Source organism: Cavia porcellus, unplaced genomic scaffold (assembly GCF_034190915.1).
Source record: "Cavia porcellus strain 051 isolate PalLab524CR breed Dunkin Hartley unplaced genomic scaffold, mCavPor4.1 scaffold_9, whole genome shotgun sequence".
Lineage (NCBI taxonomy): Eukaryota > Metazoa > Chordata > Mammalia > Rodentia > Caviidae > Cavia > Cavia porcellus.
The window spans coordinates 24,495,070-24,515,266 of record NW_026947492.1 but is presented as its reverse complement, the minus strand read 5'-3'; positions in this window follow the sequence as shown (position 1 = coordinate 24,515,266).

Here is a 20,197-nt window from a genome sequence, read left to right as displayed (position 1 = left end):
AACTATTCACTTAATGTCTTGAGGGACCTCCAAACTTTTCCACGGTAGCTGTATCAGTTTGCATTCACACAAGCAAGAAATAATGATTTCAATTTCTCCATATCGTGGACAGCACTTAGGATTGTCTGACTTTTTTAATTATAACATTCATAATGGAGTAAAACCTCATTTTGATTTTAATTTGTTTTTTACCTAATAGCTAATAATGCTGAGCATCCTTTTCTGGTTTTTTGATCACTTGTACATATTTTTTGGGAAAATGTCTATCCCAGTCCTTTGCCCACCTTTTAATTGGACTACTCATCTTCTTATTGATGAGTTATAAGAATTTTTTCAGATATTAAATCCTTGTCAGATATGATTTACAAATACGCCCTTCTAATCTATAACTTGTATGTTCCCTTTCTTGGCTTTTGACCTTTTTTTTTTTTTTTTTTTGGTACCAGGGATCGAACTCACAACCTTGCACTTGCCAGGCAGGCGCTTATACCACTGAGCTAAATCTCCAGCCCGTTTTCCCTTTCTTAATGATGTCTTTTGAAGCATTAATTTGTGCATTATTCACTTTATTTTATTTTAAAGAGATAAAAGTAAATATTTTTAAATGATAATAGAGTTTCAAAGCAGGATAATAAGAAATCAACAATGGCAAATATATTGCATATTGTTGTCTTCAAAGTAGTCACTCAAATTACAAGATAAGAGCATGCAAAATTAATCAACCAATATAAGCACCAATCATATATATTTTTTCCTTCCTTCATTTTTCCTTTCCCTCATCCCAGTTAGTCTGTCTTTGTGAATAGTTTCTTTCCCTTTCTCAATATCTCTTGCAGAGTTTGTATCTTATTTACACTTTTGTTTCTTACACTAGGAAGACAATATGATGTTTACATATGCAAGGTTCATTTATTTCACTTATGAGTATGGTCTAGTAGCATCCATTTGCCTATAAAAATCCCAAGTTTATCCTTCTTTATAGCTGAATAGTACTCCATTGTGTAAAAATATCTCATTTTTTTACCCATTCCTCAGTTATCCATGTGGGTAGTTTCCAAGGTTTAGTTATTACAAATTGCTCTGCTATAAACTCAGGTACACATATACTTCTGTGCTATGACATTTTTAACTCTTCTATGAAAATAGCCAGAACGGGAATAGCTGGGTCAAATGGGACCTCTAATCCTACTTTTTAAAGGAATTTCCACACTGATTTCCACAGTGGTTGTACCAGTCTACACTCCCACCAACAGTGGAGAAGAGTTTCTTTTATCCAACAGTCCCACCAGAATTTGTTATTGGTTGATTTCTTGGTGTTATCCATTCTTTCTGGGATGAGATAAAATCTCAGTGTTGGTTTAATTTGTATTTCTCGGATGTTAGACATTTTTTCATGTATTTATTTGCCATTTGTGTTTCTTCATCTGAGAAGGGGATATTCATCTCAGATGCCCATTTTAGCATTGGGTCTTTTGAATTTGGGGTGCATGATGTTTTTTAGTTCTATATATGTTCTTGATAGAAGTCTTTGATCTGAGGGATTGTTGGTAAAATTTTTTCCCACTCTGTGAGTTTTTTTTTCACTTTGTTGGTGATTTCTTTAGATGTACAGAAACTTTTTAATAAGATGAGATCTCAGTACTTCTTTGAAGTACTTCCCATGCAGTTTGGTTTTTGTTCATAAACTCTCTGCCTGCCCCTATGTCTCCTAGATTTCTACCTACCTTGTCCTCTGGAGAACTCTGGGCATAGAGTATGTTTTGTTTTGGGCACTCATGGTTTTAATAAGAAGTCACTGCCTAATTCAAAGCCACAAAGGTTTTTTCCTCTAAGAATTAAATAGTGTTAACTATTATGTTTATGTCTATGATCCATTCTTAATTATTTTCTATGGTGTTAGGTATGAGGCTAAATTCTTTTTTTTTTTTTTTCATGTAGGAATCATGCATCGGTTCCACTTGTTGAAAAAACTATTCATTCCCCAACAAATTGTCTTGGCATCATTATTGAAAATCAATTCACAATAGCAGCGAAAATTTGATTCTGGACCCTGATTTCTGTTTCTTTGATCTATGCATCTGTCCTCCTCCTGCATCTTTCCCAACACACAGGCTTGAGTACTGTGACTCTGTGATATGATTTGAAACTTAATATCAATTTTCCAGTTTTGCTTTTTTTTCCCCCTTATGTTTCCATGTGAGTCTTTGAAACAGGTTATTAATGCCTGCAAAAAAAAATGGAATTTTTATGGGAAACTCACTGATCCTATAAATCAATTTGGGGTGTATCACCATCTACTAATATTGTCTTACAAACCATGAAATGGATATTGTTTCATTTACTTAAGTATTGTTTAATTTCTTTTGACAATGCTTTATAATTTATAATGTACAAATCATACATTCTCTTGGATAATTTATTACCCGGTAGTTTTATTCTTTTTATGCTCAGTACCTAGATTAGTTCCCTGTATGTAAGTATTCAATAACTATTAATAGAGTACATTCATTAAGTAGGAAGAAGTAGATGGGAAGTGCTTAATTCAGGGTTTCCCCCACATCCTGGGATCACATCAACAGGATGTGGCTTACTCTACCCACTTACCGTCCCTACCTAGGGACTGGCAACTAGTTGGCACTCAATAAGTATTTGCTTAGTGGGTGGGTAAACGAATAAATAAATAACACAAGGTTCAGCGTTTGGAATGGCTAACGCCGTGTGGTCAAGACTGTGGAGCATCATTTGTGTCCCAGAGGTTAGTAATGCCATCCATGCCATCTCCCCATATGGAAACTAAAGTCCCCCAAGATCACAGTCAGACCCTGTCACTGTCATGTTAACAGTTCTGCCGTCACTGGTAAAACGTGTTCCAACAAAAATAAGACCACTACGTGCTCCCTCTTCTCTAGGTGGCTTCAGCTGGGGTCAGGCACAAATGACAAGCCACACCAACCGGCTAGAGCCCCAGGCACTGTGTTGCCTCTCCTGCTGACTCTCACCCAGGGTCAGCTAGGTACATGTACGTCTGGAAGCACAGTGAAAACATAGATGTGGCCACCAGGTGAAAAATCAACAGAGCCCCTGCTCACTGTCTCTTCTGTAAAAAGAGAAACCTTCCATGTTCCCCCTCCCCACCTCCACAACTCCAGAACATTACAGATTGAACATTACAGAGAGGAATCCATACTCTCCAAATATGCACTTAATTGCTTTACTGGGGCAATTAAATAAATAATCATATCATCGTCAGAAACATATTTAAAAATTCTAATGACCAGAAAGGAGATTTATAGTGGTTACAGACTTGCTAATCCTCAATAAATATGTTTTTAATTGGGTTAACGTTTATATACAATAACTGTCCTGCTAATTCTGGGGTGGATTTTGTAGGTTGACAGAAAGCACTGCAGTCAGTTTGTTTTCCCTGGGGCTCTTTAAATTGCACTTTAAGATTGGAGATTAAAATGGGGATTTTGCACCCTGCAGGGAACGAGGTGGAGGACAGCGGTGATGAGAAAGAGCAGGCAGCTTAGGGTAGCTGGGAAGATTCCAGACTAAGAATTGAGACTGGAGTGTCCCCTCCCGCCCCCCCCCTTTCTGCTTCTCAGGGACTCTGTGGCTTTGGCCAAGTCACTTAACCTTTCTTAGTCACACACTTCTCATTTGTCAAGTGGGGATCATTGTTCCCAGGCCGATCTCACAGTTACAGTGGGGAATCTGATGTTTGAGAAATGCTGTGAAAATCACACAGTGCCATGATGAGGGGTGGAAGGGGATCCGCCTGTGCTCACCAGCAGAGCCACCGTGGAGGCAGCACTTAACCCCTGAGACTCTCAGCTTCCTAATTTGTACAGTGTAAATGATGATGATAATGACAACACTTAGGGTTTAAGGACTGGACAAGTCTAATGAAATATGTACTAGAAACGCCACAAAGAACCCAGCACATAATTAGCATCAAAATTTACCCGGTTCCCACTTTCAATCCATTAGGCACATACATACTTTCCTGAGATGAAATCCTAGCCGTTTGGGAAACTGCAGACCCACACCATCCCACTCTCTGACAGAGACGCAGGCCTGCATTCCACCACCCAGCCCCCTCTGCAGCCCTTCCATTGCTGCTTGATGCTAGGTCACTGACAAAACTCCAATTAAAATGTTTAGCACAGTGGGCTGGGTCAGAAGGGTGACCACTGGGCTGAGGACCACAGGAGAAGGCTGCATTTGTGCTGATCACCATTCTACCAGGAGAAGGACACTGGTGAGGTGGAGACGTGGACCAATAGAAAACTCATCCCTGAGCAGTGTCTTTCCGAGGAAGACAGCTTGGGAATGGCTTCTTTTTTTTTTTTTAATTTTATTTAAAAGGAAAAAGAGAAAAAACAAAACAAAACAAAGCGGTGTAAGGGTACAAGTAATACAGAACTCCAAAAACAAAAAAAAGAAAGAAAGAAAAACAGTAAGAAATCACCAGTTAATAGATTACATATTATCATCTTAGAGATAGTTGCTCAAATCACAGTATCAAAGCATACAAAGTGGACATTCAAACAGTGAGACTGCAAACAGTTGTGTTCAATGATCCAACCAAAAACATGAATATGGTCAGCTATTTAACACCCCTAAACACACTTGCTGTTGTATCCTTTAGAGCTCTTGTTTTTTCCCTCTCTTTTTTACAACAAAATTTACACATTTTGGGTTTTATTACTCCTTAGTTCTTATTACTTTTCTTTGGGGGGGCGAGAATAAAGTCAAATATGGCAAAACAAAGCTGTCAGTCAAAACCAAGGATAGACATAGCACATGATGTAAAACAGAGTACAAGGTTATCAACAATGGTTATCAACAATGTCTCTCGTTTCCTTAAAAAGAATTGTCTATCTCATTAGATAGACATTATAAAGTTGAACAAAACAGTAGAGAACAAGACCAATAAAACTTAAGCATTGTAAACATTACAGGACTTCCAAAGGAGACAATAGTCAAACCAGAATGGGCATCTTAGTGAATCTTATTGCCTTCAAAATAGTTGCCTATACCCTCAAACTTGATACTATCATACAGAATGGAACAGAGTCTAATCAGTCAAAACAAGATCATGGGAGTATTACAGGACTTCAAAACAAGTTAATAGGAAATCAAAAAAAGTTACTATTATATATCCTGCTAATTTTTTAAATTTTTCCCCGGGAATGACTTCTGATTCCTAAGCATCCAGCTATTCATTGTCTGTACTGGATAAAATGCAGGGATGGCTGTGGATGTCCAAATCCTAGAATCGTGTCTCCTATACAACAGTCTTCAAACTTCACAGCAAACCTCTCCAGCTGAGTAACAGTATGTGCACCAAAGCACAGGCCCAGCAGAAAGCCAGCACAGGAAGGAATACACAGCCAGTGCCCAGGCAGCCATCACAAAGCACGTTTTAACTTCAGTCCTTTTGACTCAACAGGCCTGTGCCTGTACTATCCACACTTGCCCCCCCAGCACACACACACACACACACACACACACACACACACACACACACTGACCACCACCACACTCCTCCAGGGACGAGTTGTGGAGAGATTAACTACATAAACCAGGCAAGCTTGTAAAACAACCAAAGAATTAAATACTCAAGAACATTTTGGCCAAGCCAATGACCCATTTCCCACCCCACCAAGCCCAGAGAAGGAGAAGGGGGCCGAAAGAAAAATAAAGAGCTGGGGGAAACAAACCCAAATTAATAAGTTCTTTTCATTAAATAAATAAACTCCATCTGACAGGCCCTCCCCGGGAGTCCAGGGATGCCATCAGTCCTGGGAAAGGACTTGAGAAATACAAACAGTAAAGATCCCTTGGTCTTGACTACACCATAAGAGTGGCCTTGAGACCATTCGCTCTGGTGAGAATTCAGTAAAGCACCAGGAAAAGGGGCGGTGAGGACTGGAAGGCGGAACCACGCACCAGGATATTTCATTTTGATTTTCAGCCCTATGATCTCCACTTCTGCTAGGAAATAGCCACGTCTAAGTAGCCAGACTCGATCTTCAGCCCCAACTGCCTCCACCGTCCAGCAAAACCTGTGACTGTGTCAAGGCAGCGTCTCCTCCTTTGCTCTCCACCCTTTCCTGCTCCCCTCTCTGCATCCCACACCTAATGGCATCCTAGCCAACCTGCCCATCAAGCTAGTGGTTCAGTGTCCCCTTCCCTCCCCTTCCTCCAGCTCCATAACCAACTGACAGCCAACTCCTGCCCACTCTACTCAGATACGCCTTCCGAACCAGCCCCTTCCTGCAAATCGGCTACCACCAGATTAACTCGGTGATTCATCAGGTTGTAAGTGTTCATCCTCTTCCCAAGCCTGTTAGGGTCCATGCAAATCGGCCACAGCCACGTGAACATTATTGAGCAGAAAAAACCTAATCAGGTCACTTCCTCATTAAACACCTCAACCTTCACCCCTGGTCCTTCAGCTCCCTCCAGCATACAACCATGCCCCATCCTCTGTGCCCTTCCTTCCTTCTCAGGGATCCTCGATGTCCACCTCACCATCAGGCTTCCAGCCCCTTCCATGAGTATGATTCTTGGCTCCTTTGGTTCTCCTCTTTGCCCTGAGGTGCTTGCTTCCCTTTTGCCTGGCTGAGCCTTCACTCTTTTTAAAGATCCATTCTAAAGACCTCTGCCCTGGGAGGTCTTCCTTGGCTCCCCAAGGCAGAATAAACTCCTTCCTCCCACTTATTTGCATCACAAATTCTAAATTTTTCCCACTAGGACATGAGTTCTTCACACATGTCCCTCGTTTTACCCATCTATCCTCCCAGTGTGGTCTTTGGTCCCTTCTTGCATGTTTCACCAAATGAATAAACAGAACAACAAAAACTGCTTGCTAATGAGCAAGCTAGGAAGCAGTGGCCAAGCTCTGAGTCCTATCATCTGTGTGGCGAAGGTTTGATTGGAAGAGTTTTCAAAACCCCTTGACAGTTCTGACTTTTAGGATTTTATGAGTCTTAGCTGAGAGATGCTGGTCCAGTGGAACTTTCTGTATGAGAACTGAAGCAGAGCGTTGTAAATACACAAAGCAGCAGAGAGCCTTCTGTAAACACAGAGACTGGGGGCACTCTGGAGCAGACAGGTTTATGCAGAGGTAAGCCAGATGTTTTTATTAAGAACGCAGTGATGCACAGTATCCAAACATTCTATTAGAACTTGCAATCTGATATGCCTGCAGAAATCCAGCCCCAGTCCTTAAGGAGAGTCAGATTGATGAAAGGGGCCAGGAAGAAATAGAAACTGCTCAAAAGCAGGTGGGAAACTGAGCAGTCGGAGCAAGTGTGGTGAACAGCCGTGGAGTCCGTCCAACCCAAGCCTGCCTTCCCAGCCTTATCTTCTAGGACGCCCCAGCACAAACACAGACCTTCCACTTTAGCCAGACCATTCTCCTCGCTCCTGAGGGATCCATGTTACACGCTGCTGTTCATTCTGTTGCTCTGTGGCCCCTCCCCACCTCCACATTCTCAGCATCCCCCTCACACTCTGCCTCCTTAACCAGACTCTTCTCCCGCTCCAGAATCCCGCAGCAGTGTGACCGTCTAGCTTGTCTGCCCTGGTTACTGCTGTCTAATGTAACACATGCCCACCAAATGTGAAGGTCTTTGTGGAATAACGGCTGAGTAGCTTAAGAGCTAAGTGAAATCTATGGAGCTGGAAACCTTGGGTTCAGGAAGACGACGGTAAGGAATCAGATGAGCGAAGTGATCGCTGTAAGAGAAACAGACCCAGGAATGTATCAAAGCACGTCGCTGTTGGACCTTGGTTTGGGTTTTGTTTTCTATGCAACTAAACACTCTGCAAACTTTTGTGAACGGAAACCAAATGTTCCTTTCCTTGGTACCCACCGCACTGCCTTTCACATAAACACAAAGTACGCATTTATTGATTGACTCTCTAAATAATGTCAGGGTGACTTAAAAGTTAGGGGAGAGAGAACAAAACTTGAATGGTGAAAAACATATCTGAAAAAAAAGGCTTCCCATGAGCCCAGACAACTTGGGAGCTGGGTTAAAACTAAACATGTTAGATTGCCAGGAAAAGAATGGAAGAAACTGAGAAGAAGCAAGCAAATAAAAGAACACAGGTCCTGAGAGCAGGCAAGAAAGGATGAATGATAGCTTCAAATAAGCACCAGGATCGTTCGGAATGGAAACAATTAGCGTGGCTGGTATCAGGTCACACCGTACTTGACACATAGAGCATTCGGTTTCAGACAGAGGCGCTTTTCCGTATGTGGAAGACATAATAGGAACAAAAGTGCATTTTGTCAAAGAATATTCATTTGGTCCTCTGAAGAGAAAAAACTCTACATCCAGAGAGTTTGAGAAAGATGGAAAGAAGGAAAAAAAGGAGGAGAGCAGGGGAGGGGAAGGGCCAGCTTCCAGCCAGGCTGTGACACTCAGGGATAGCCCTCCATCTCTCCCAGCACCCTTCCAAAGCTCCGCTCTTCACAGACGTGCAGCAAGGATGCTACCAACTACACTGACATTTATGAAAATCAAAATTATATGCAACACCAAACCCAAAGGAAGACCGTGAACACCTTAAGAGCTATTGGATTAATGAACTTTCTTTGATCATCTTCACTGTGGGGAAATAAGACGCCTTGTTTGAATGAGACGGCCTTGTCGTGTCCCTTGACAGGCCTGGCATTAGTAGACCTGTCATAGCACCAGCACGGATTAGCGCTCCCTTCCTGCAAAACACATGAGTTGTTTTCTTTAGCTGGAGAAGAATACTGCTCTATCTTCCCCACTTGTCTGGAGCAAAGAGGGGAGGCAATAAGAGGGGCCAAGGTTTTCTTTCTGCCAAATCTTTTAAGTCCGTGAATGTTGATTAATGTGAACATCAAACACAGACTTGAGAAGTAGGAGGTCAGAAAAACTTCAGTTATGTAGGAAAAAGGAAGGGAGTGACTCCAATGACTTCGCCTCAGGAATGGTGGAAATATTCTGGCTGGCCAGTACAGGATGCATATTATTTATCTCAGGGATGATTGGGTGAGTGGCTGATGGGCGGATAAATGGATGGGTAGACGGGTGGGTAGATGGGCGGATGGAGTATGTGGATGGACACAGTGGGTGAGTGGCTGAGGGGCAGTAATGGCTAGTTAGTGGTGAGAAGCTGAAAGGATGAATGGATGGATGGATGGACAGATGGATACTGAGAAATGAATAAGGAGAGGAATGGATGACCTTTGGGAAGTGTATCTCGATGACCTAAGTGGATCACCTTCTTCAGTCTCACCTGTTATATGAATACATCCTAAAAGAATCATTTCAAAGAACGGCTTGCTATGGGACACAGGGAAAAGAACAGGACTTGAATTACATGAAGTTGCTTGTTTTTAATTGGATATATGTCAACCGCCATTAAAATGTTTACATTGTGTGATTCAATAACCTTACTTGCAAACAATCTAAAACTTTTTCTCAAAACATTTTTGCATAAAGATGTTTTTGAAGCACAAACTATAAAATTTAACATTGATTACAACCTACAAATATTACATTGTCTCAATTTAATAGGCATAAAATAATAGAAATTATAAAAACAGTACATAACAATGTTATAGTGAGGGGAAAATTGAACAGTTTAGGTATATTTTGTATATCTACAAATAGCATACAGAAAGTTTGTAATCATGAAATGTAAATATCAATTATAGTTTTCTATATAGCTGGAACTGCAACTATGTATTTACAGGTCAGAAGATTGGAAAGATATTTAGATGTTAAGAATTCTGAATAAAATTTTCTAATTTATGAAATTATTTAAAAATGGACTTGAGCTACCTAATGTCATTTATGATATGTAAATGATATTTTCAAAGAAAACAAAAATAATGAAAAATGTTTCTAAATGCTTATCATCACTAAACCTGTGAAGCCTGAGGTAGCTCAGCATCACTTACAGAGCTGTTGAGTCACTGAACCTAATTCTCCTCCCTTGCACTTCTCTCTCACCTTCCCCTGTCCCATCATCGGTCACCCAGACCACACGGGTGGTGTCTCTTCCAAACTTTCTGCTCTCACGGTCTCTGCTCCATTTCCACAACCTCCAACACTTCAACCTAAAACACATACTGAACATATCTTTGCTCTTGCTGTGTACCCAGTTACCAGGATACTACCGGTGTAAAGCCACACTTTTGTTATCCAACCACTTCTGTGACCCAGGTTCAAGTCTAGCTTAGCTGAGCACCCTGTGCACAAGGTGACCAGCAGGCTGCACTCTCGGCTGCAGGCTCACAAAGGCTGCGTCTAGCTGGCCTTCAGGGTCCTCTTGCTTCCTGCTGTGTTATGATAAGGGTCTTTATTCCTCCTGGCTGTCCACCAAAAGCAACCTTCATTCTAACCACGTGGCTCTAACCAGAGGGAGCTCACAGCCATTAGCAGCAGAGTCACACTGTAGTCTGCTAAGTCTTAGATAACAGGAGTGACCTCCCATCACTGTTGCTATATACCTAGAGGCAAGAAGCAGGTTACAGGTCTTAGCCACATAAGGGGGAGGGGTGACACAGAGATGATACCAGGAGATGCACCTCGTGGGCCTTAGAATTCAGCCCCAAACTGAGTTTCCTGTGACAGAGCCCCTGCTTCACTTAAACCTTTATTCCCAACCCTGTCTTGACTTCACTTTCCAACCTTCCCTCTTCCATGAAGCCCTTTCATTCCCCAGGCCAGCTCTTTCCTATCAGGGTCTGCTCTCCTTCTCCAAACTCCTCTGCCCCTCTTTCACCTGCACATCTCTGATCTCTCGTTTCCTATCTCATTTCCATAAGGAAGGCTTTCCTGATCCCCAGACTATGCTATCCAGATGTAATTAAATAATCTTTTAGTAATTATAGGTTTAAAGCCTCTTTCTTCTATTGAGCTGCAAACTCTATGGTTGAAAAACAGAACTGTGCCCCTGACCAAAGGAAATCTCATTGGTGATGTACACCTGCAATCCCAGCTACTAGGGCAACCAAGACAGGAGGATTGCAACAACAGCCTATACAATTCATCCAGACCTTGTTTCAAAAAAAAATTTTAAATGGTAGGATATTGCTCAATAGTACAGCACTTGCCTAGTATATACAAGGGCCTAGGTTCCATCTCCGTACCATAAAATGAACAAAAATGTCCTTACTTTGAAGGACCAGATTTGCCCCAGTGGAGCTCCCTCAGAGCCATTCTGCTTAGGTTGTAATGATTTGAGTGTGCCTCTACCAAGACTCCTTACCTCCAAACCTCCAAACAGGAAATCCACATGAGGAAAATCTGTGGTTAATAGAAAACCAAGCTGTCAGACCAAACCACCAGCTGGCTTGTTAAAATTAACAAGCAGCAAAAAGAAACATGTGGCTTAGGAGTTGGGTTTCTTATTGTTATTATTACGCACACACATGCACACACACGTGTACATACACTGAGACACACAGATCTTTCTTGGGATGAACAAACAGAAGAGGAAGTACAGGAAGCCATCTGAGGTCTGGAAGAGAGTTGGTGGGTGTTCTTGAAAACCCAAAAGACTAGGATGGGGTGCTGCAGTATAACCCAACCTCAGCAGAGAACGCCAAGGGCTCCCCAGACTAACACGGATGCCTCACAGGACCTCAAGGGACAAGAAGGTTCTGGCCTCAGAAAGATCTGTATTTGCATCACGGGTTCCCCTCCGCTCTGCATCTTCCAGGCCTCTCTTGTTCAATGGGAATGGAAGAAGTGGATCCGTAAGGTTCTTGGACTTATATGTGATAACAGGGTAAAGCCATCTGTGCACAGCACCCCTGGACCCTCAATTGATCAGGGGTTTTGTTCTTTTTTTTCATAGGTATGCCATGTGCCAGACTATGATTAATACACATTAATTACTGAAATTAACTCTAATTGCTCAAATGGGTTAGGAGGCACCAGCTGGGGCACGAAGCAGGCCATCGTGGGAGAGATGGAGTGCCAGTGCGGACTGGGGCTGGGGCTGCTGTGTGCACCTGTGCTGCCTGTTGGGTATGTCAGTCAGCTTTTGTCACTGTAGGAAACACCTGAGATAATCCAATTACAGGGGAGGAAAGTTTATTTAGGCTCTGTACTAGCCAGCTTTCTCACCACCAAGACACAGTACCCAATGCCCACAATTACTAAAGAGAAGTTTAATTTACTCACTGGTTTAGTCCATGGTAATCTGGCTCCAAGGCAGAGCTATCATGGCGGAAGGCATGGTGGAGCGAGGCTGTTTGAGTTATGATGGCTGGAAAGCTAAGCAGAGGAGCAACACTAGAGGGGAAGGAGTGAGGAGCCAGACGCAGACCCCAAGGCCACTCCTCCATGACCCATCTGGACACAAGAGAAGTATGCCCTAAGTCCCGCCTTTCAAAGGCTCCACAGGGCCCTGAGTTCAAGGCCTTGGACTGCAAAAACAAAAAATTCCAAACTATAACGAAGAATTCCTGATTTGTAGTATATGCCGTCTTCCATGCTGTAAATGTTCTTACCACAGAGTGGGGAAGACATACACTCAGTCAGGTCTTGTGGACTATACCAGCAGCCTACCAGGGTCCCCAGGAACTCCAGTCAGCACCAAGTAACCCCTGCCTGTCAAGGCACGTTGACCCCAGCAGGAGTTGTGTACCACAGGTATACAACTAAACATGGAGTTGTTCTCATTAGCTCGGGCCTATCACAATTTTCCTAGTACTCTCAGCAACCAAAATCCCATTTCCCCAAGGATGTGTGCACAGACCCAGACAATACTGACCGTGGTTTCTTTGCATTCTCTTTCTCAATGCTATTTCATTTCTTAGGGACACTCTTTGGCCTTCTGTAAAACCAAGAGTGTGTTGTAAATATTTAGCAACTAACTCTCAGGCTCAGGAGAGAAAGGAAAGAGCCCTGGCTTTGTAGCCCATGTTGTTTCCTCAGTGTAAATGTCCTTACCACAGTTTGGGGAAGATGTGCTTACTCAGATCTTGTGAAGTAGTGTGTTCAGCTCCCGCGACAACTGGATGCCCAGAGCTGCCTAGGGTCGGACCCTCACAGGAGACATGTGTATTGCTCTTCATCGCTCTACCTCTTTGATTTTTTTCAGACTATTTGAAAGTGAATCATCCTTTGGTGTTGAGGAATCTAGGTCATTTTCATAGCTAGGCATGTCCAAGGCTGCCCCTTGAAGCCCCTCAGACTATGCAGCACACAACTAGAATAAGCACTTTTCACCTGGGTTTGTGCAAAGTGACGAGCCTGGCAATGTTGGCACTAAAGCAATAAAAACCTCCCATGATTAAGAACAGAACAGAAATGACAGAGGTTCCCCAAACTACCATCTGCAGGTGAGTTCTCAGCCTTCGTGAAACTTCTCTCACTGCCTAACAATGTAAGCACGAGCTAAGCAAAATCCTTCACCGGGGTTTGAGTGCATCAGGGTCAAACTTACACTAGTTTTTCCCAAAGAATCAGTGAGAGATTCCTTGTGAGTTGCCTAACTCCCCCTCTATCAAATAAATTAATTACTTAATTTATCCAACAAATTCGATTAGCGAGAATCTCCTAAGTTCCTGGCATGCGCTAGAGATGAGCAAACTGTACAAACTGTACAAACTGAGGTTAGAGACTAGACAGTGACACAGACAAGCAAGCCAGCAACCACTTGTTTCATTTACAGAGATGTGTGCACATCCAGGAAGAAGTGTGACCCATCAGATCTATATGTGCTAATAGCCACCATGGACTAAAAACACTTACTATGGGCTGGATTTCTGCCATGCATTTCTTATGCTATTTCATCAATCACGATGGCAACCTTACATGGCAGACATCATCAACTCCCACTTAAAATCAGGACTTACAAGAGTAGAAATATTAAAGAACTGATCTGAGGCTACACACTAAAAAGCAGACCGGAGGTCCAACTATAAAGTTCTTGCTCTTAGCTTTTGGGCTGCACCAGATCTCTAGACCCCTCAGCAAATGATGGTAGGACTGATCTCTGGGGAGGTAGGAAGGCAACTCTGTCACTGTATCCTCTATGCTGCTCAGCTGACAGACCAGCCAGATGGGATCCGAGGGAGGGATGATTCCGCTACCCCAGGAACATGTGGTCCCATATATGGGACAGAGGAATCACCCAGGCCCCTGCAAGGCACTCCTCTCCCTGCAGCCCAACCCAGATGCTTCCTCGGAAATTGTGACTTTGGAGTTTTAAATAGTAGCTATGCACTATTTCTGGAAGCACACATGACATCCAGCAGAGGCTTTGTTTTCTTATTCTTAACATTGCCTTGTTTCTATAATGGGAACCCTGGAGAAGTCTGGGCCTTGGAGAAGAGAAGGGAGTTAAGTGGGTGGAAGTAGGGAAAAATAAAGGGGAAACATCTTTCTTTTGTTTTGGTTTTTTGTGTGGTGAGGGTTCTTTTTGTGGTTCTGGGGCCTCATGTATGCTAGGCAAGTATTCATCCCCAGCTTGGAAGTAGAATTTTCAGTCCTGCAGATTTGCTTTTGGCTGCCATCCTAGACCCTCCAAAATGAGACAAAAGAAAGACTTTGGGGACACAGTGCCCATCTCAGGGGACTCCACCTGGCCTGGCTCCCCAGATGATATACAGCCTTTTACTCCAGCCAGCCCAGGTCCTGCTGATGCTTATTCCTTCTCTGGCCCTTTGAAGTCCTGCAGAAATCAAGCCTGCTCATCTCTGTGGCCAGACGCATAAAGATCTTGGAGATGGCAGCCAGTTTTATTTCCCCTTGGGTAACAGGAAAGGATTCATGAAACCAAGAGGGAAGACCTCTGTGGGCAGAAGACTGGCCGTCCGTATCAGGCTTTGGAAAACAACAGTGCTGATTTCTCTGTGCTTTGCATTCCAGAGGCAATCTAAGGAAACAAGACAAAAGATCCAGTCCCAGAAGTAAACATGCCTTCTTAAAAATTATTAAGAAGGGAATTCGCATGCCATAGCAGTTGGAAAAATCAGGACATCAGATTGTTTCATCAGCATCTGTCTGACTAGGCAAAGGTAACAGAAAGTTTAGGACCTGCTCATCTGTCACAGAATTCAAGCATTCTGGAAATCCTGTCTCACCCCAAAGACCCAGTGTGCCTAAGATAGTTTATTTTCTGACAGAGAGATGGAAAATAAATGCTAGTGACTGAGAAATGTGGACAGGGTCAGGCAGGATTCAAGGTGAACTCCTACAGCAGAGAAGTTTTGAAAACTTGCTGCTGGCAATGCTTGTGATTCATCAGTGCACACACAACATCCGATCATGCCTTCGGTCCACAGGCCGCCTTCCTTGGCTGGAGCCAGCCAGACCTTGAGCCAAGGAGTGTGGAAGAGAATTCTTGCTGGCAAGAGGTTTGCAGGCTACGCAGTATCTAAGCTCTGCAGTCAAAAGCCACGTGGGGACATGGCACACACACACTTCCCAGCCCACACCTGGGAGCCACAGCTCACATCCGGGACTCACAGAAGGCTGCCGTTGGCCCTCCCAGACCATCCTCTCTCCAGCCAGATCTGATTTCTGTTTGGGAGGTATTCAACAAAGATCTCTGGTTTGTAGATAAAGGACTTAATTTGGTCTCAGTCTCTTAAAGACTTGTTCTCTTGGGTCAAATAATGCAACAAATGTTTTTGTAAAGAAAAGCCAGAAAGCTGAGCCTGAGTCACAACGCCACCCCCCTATAGTCCCTGTCACCTGAGGGCCAGTGGTTGCAAAGCCAGGGCCAGCACAGGCCATCCTGGACATGGGGTCCCTGTCAGGCTCATGCCCAGGCTCTGCTGGACCATCCCCAGCTGGGAGGCTGCCCACTGGGCTGGGCTACCCTCTTTTTGACCCTGCTTGTTTTAATTTCTCCATAGAGCCCTGAACAAGAGGAAATCATTAGAAATCACTTCTTTTTAAAGCCTAGGATGCTGGTAACTGACAGCAGGGGAGACAGAAGGTGGCTGATGTGCTTGTCTCTCCCCTTTACCCCAGTTGGTTTCCACATCAAGTTACGAAAGATGTTCTGAACAAACTTCCTGGTTGTTCTGAGATACCTCATTCACCAGCCTTGGGTCAGCGCCCAGCCCATAGGCCCAGCATCTGGAGAAAGCTCAAATCCACTGCCTTCTCCTTTCTTAGTGGAGAAGCAAGCAAACTATGAATCTCTGACCTTTATAAAGGGTTTGTTTGAAGCTCTCAGATGGTTTTCTCACGGGAAGAACATCTTTCTCCTTTTAGAACCCAGGGCCTCTGTCCCAGACACGCCCTCTCATGTTTTTGTGTGCTCTAACATTTATGTTTAATTTTATCTCAACCTTTTTTTCCCATTAACTGTGATCTTATATTCATCTTGAGGTCACTCCTCAAGGGACCAGACTTAGGAATCCAGCATCGCTGGGGTGCCTAAGGACTTGGGTCTCAATGAAAGTGGTGGTCTGTTTTTAACATAGTTCCCCTCCACAACTTAGCACAGAGATGTCTAGGTTAGGCTCCCCAAGGTGTCCAAAGTGGCATGTGGCAGGTAAATTGTCAGGACAACATGGGGGTTCCCAAGACCCCTAGGAGCTTTGGTAGAAATTCTTCTCCAGCAAAGACAAACAGGGTGATGGAGTCCCAGGCCAGGATGAGTAGCCTCACTCTGCCATTAATGTTCCCACGGCTACTGAACACTTTTGCCTCTTGGGACCTTAATTTCTTCATCTGCTCAATAAGAGATTGGATGAGTTTATCTTTGACACCTCCTCTAACTCTGAAAGCCAATGCCTATAACCCATCTTTGGAACCATAAAGACTTTTACTTGTCTATTTGCTTCTACTACAGTGCACTCTTCAAGAGTAAGAGTTATCAAGAACACAAACTTGGTCTTTATGTTGCACTATGCAAATGTGCTCTACAATATATGCAAATATATGTTAATACTTGCTTGGAGATAATCCAGTCTCTTAAGCAGTTATTTCATACCTATTAACAGGGCCCTGTGCTTGGGCATGCAGAAACTCAATGGTGCAAAAACTGAAAATTCCTCTTCTGGAAGCTTAACCCTGTAGGACAGAGAAAACTGTGAGCAATCAACTTACGACAAGGGTGTTCTCAGGACACAAAGGAGGTATAGGGAAGGGTAGAAGACACGGGTGAGGTCTCAGAGACATGCAAAGGGTTTAGAAAGAGTAGAGTATAGCTGGGTCTCATTTTACAGATGTAGTTGGGACTCAAAGAAAGAGCAATAGAGGCAGAGGGGGCAGCACGGCAAAGGCATCTTAAAGTGCCACTGTGCTCATGGAAGGATGAATGTGGGGGGGATTTGGGTGGGCTAAGGAGGTGTGGTGGGAATGAAAGCAGAGCAGATGAATACCACGGAAGGACACAAAACTGGGAGAATGAACTGCTTTCAAACAATAGTGGTGTTGGGATCCACTTGACCATGCATTTGCAGGAGCTCGTTCACTACCCTTCACCCCATTTCCCTCACCTGATGAGATATTAAGCCTTCTGTGTCCCAGGGAAGCCAAGCGCATCTCCAGCCATACACTCAGTGCAGCCTCAGCACCATAGGGGAGTCAGATCCAATCAGAGCATCACTCAACCCACACTTGTCTATTCTCATGACACTCCAAGACAGTGAGTGGCCAGAAGAGACAACACCGCAGAATGCTTTTCCATGAAGACTATTAATTAGCTCAGTGGTCTCTCCACAAGGGTGAAGAGCTTACAAAGCCAGTAGCATCATGCTCAGATGAGGACTGAAATGCCTCTGGATGGCAGGCATGGACACCGTCTGCCAACTGATTCATGTTGACACACCAAAGAGCACAGTGCTGAGGCTCCGCACCCACTTCCCTCTGACCATAGGACAACAGTAGCCACATTCCAGAACTGGAGGAAAATGGGCCATGGAGAAGACTGGTCAAAAGCTACTTCAACCTAGGGCCGAAGGGCTCACATCCCCTGAGCACAATTTTCTCTAAGAATAATCAGAAGGTAAAAAATAGCTCCCTTCCTCATTAGCTGCAAACTGACTGCAATGAGACACCCCAGATCCAGGAAACCAAGGACCCGGCTGATAGCTCAATTATCGTGAGTACCTTCCCTGCCCTCTACAATCTCCAACTCCTCCCTTTGCCTTTTACTGTTCTTGGCAGCAGAGTAGGGGGCCCCGAGATCAAGCTTATTGAAAGTGCAAGGAAGAGAAAATCATTGTCATCTGAATAAAGTCAGCAGTTTCCAGAGAGAAAGCCCCTCACACTGAGTTCCCCTAGACAAGTCAACACAGTGCTGGGCTGAAACGGGCACTCGAACTACATTGCCAGAGCAAGGTAGGTGAGCCCAGACAGAGCTGACAAGGAGATGAGGCATGGTCTGACTTGTAACTTTGGAATTCCCCACGGGGAGGTGAGACTGCAGGGCGGGAAGGTATGATGCAAGGAGGGCGACTTGGACCACACTCGTGGCTGGTGTCCAGCACACAAAAGCCCCCTCCCATGTCAATGAGGGCAGCAGAGTGAGAGCAGCCCATGGCCAGCAAAGAATCCAGTTCGCAGGCTGTACCTAACACCTTCGATGTGGAGCCAGGGATAGAGTCTCTGGCTTCTGAATCTGTTGGATTTTTGAGAAGCGGTCCATGGTGCAGAGGCTCTCTGACTTCCTGAGAATGTAGCCAGGCTGCTCCAGAAAGAGCACCCCACCTTGATCAAAGGCCATTGTGCCCCACAAACTCAGAAAACATTTCCATCCTGACACTTACACCAAATGGACTGAGGGAGGAGACGTGAAAGAGCCAAAGAAAAAGGAAGTGTGAGGAATAAGCGTGAAGAAGAGCAGGGTCCATGTGGAGCCCCAGGAAGAGTGCTAGAACCAAGTCTGGAGATGGGATTCCAGACACTGCACCCTTCTATATAAACCCAGTGACATCAGCCAGGCCCCAAATCTCCCAGTGAATATGCAGAAATCAAGGGCTGGAACAACGTTAAGCAACTGAGTTTTGTTTAGAGTCCAGGTCCCCTCTGTCACAAAATAGACTTTACATCAAATACCCTTCTGTCATCTTCTCCCAGCATGGCCTCCCTGGACCTCTTTGCTTCAGAGATCAAGAGAAAATTCTCATTCTCAGCACCTAGAGACACTGCTGCACATGCTTAGTGTGATAAACCAAATCTATAGAAGTTATTTCTGTTCTATTGGAGAAGTTCTCAAAGAAATAAAGACCTGGTCCACAGTGCTTCTATTCCCAAAGGATAAGGAAAACCAACAGGTGGCTGGCGATCAGGCTGTTGGCAGGTGGCAGCAGCAGCATCTCTTGCACTGAAGCGTTCCCAAGAAGAAAATGGGCCACCTGATAGGGTGCGACTGGCTAATATTTTTCCCATCCAAGCCAGCTTAATGCCAAAATAACAATTCCTTGTTTTTATGTGGTGTTTGACAGTTTACAAGGTGCAGTGTGTAGATGACTTCACTTAACCTTCGCAGCTTCCCAGGAGGGAGATGGCATTGACCTCCTGAGAATAATGAGAAAACCAGAGCCCAGATACTAAGGCATCTCTGTGCCTCCACCACAGCATCTGCTATCTCCCAGTAAGATCATCTTTGGTGGGGAGAATAAAGGACAGGCACAACAGAGAGCAGGGAGAGTGATGCGCCCAAAGGATGGGAGAAAGGAGACTTGAATTCTACTTCAGGGTGCATGCTATATCTCTCTTTCTCAGTATCCCATCTCTCTTTCCTCAGCTCCTCAGAGAACATCAAAGCATTAGTGCTTCCTGGCCAGAGTCTGCAGATATAGACTAATAAAAAAAATCATAAAATAATGCGAAAAGAATTTGAGTATCATCTCATCTACCCTGCCATTTATCAGACAGGAACACTGAGGCCCAGAGAGGTGAAGTAAGTTTCCTGAAGTCATAGAGCTAGCTGGTTACACAGCACAGAGGAGAACCTATGATCTTAACACCCAACCACACAGAGCCAAGTTTGAATGGCTGGACCAATCAGAGGGACCAGGAAGGACTAGAATCTTCGCCATGTGACCCGTCCCTCTGAAGCCTCCTCCCTTCCTGTCTTGCAATCACAGAGTCCAGGCCATATGCTCCACATCAAAGTCAGAGGCAGAGCCAGCAAGCTCCTCTCCTATGGAATGCCTGGTACTCACAGCTGAGGCACTGATTCCAACAGGAAGCCTCTTGCCAATACAAACAGAGCA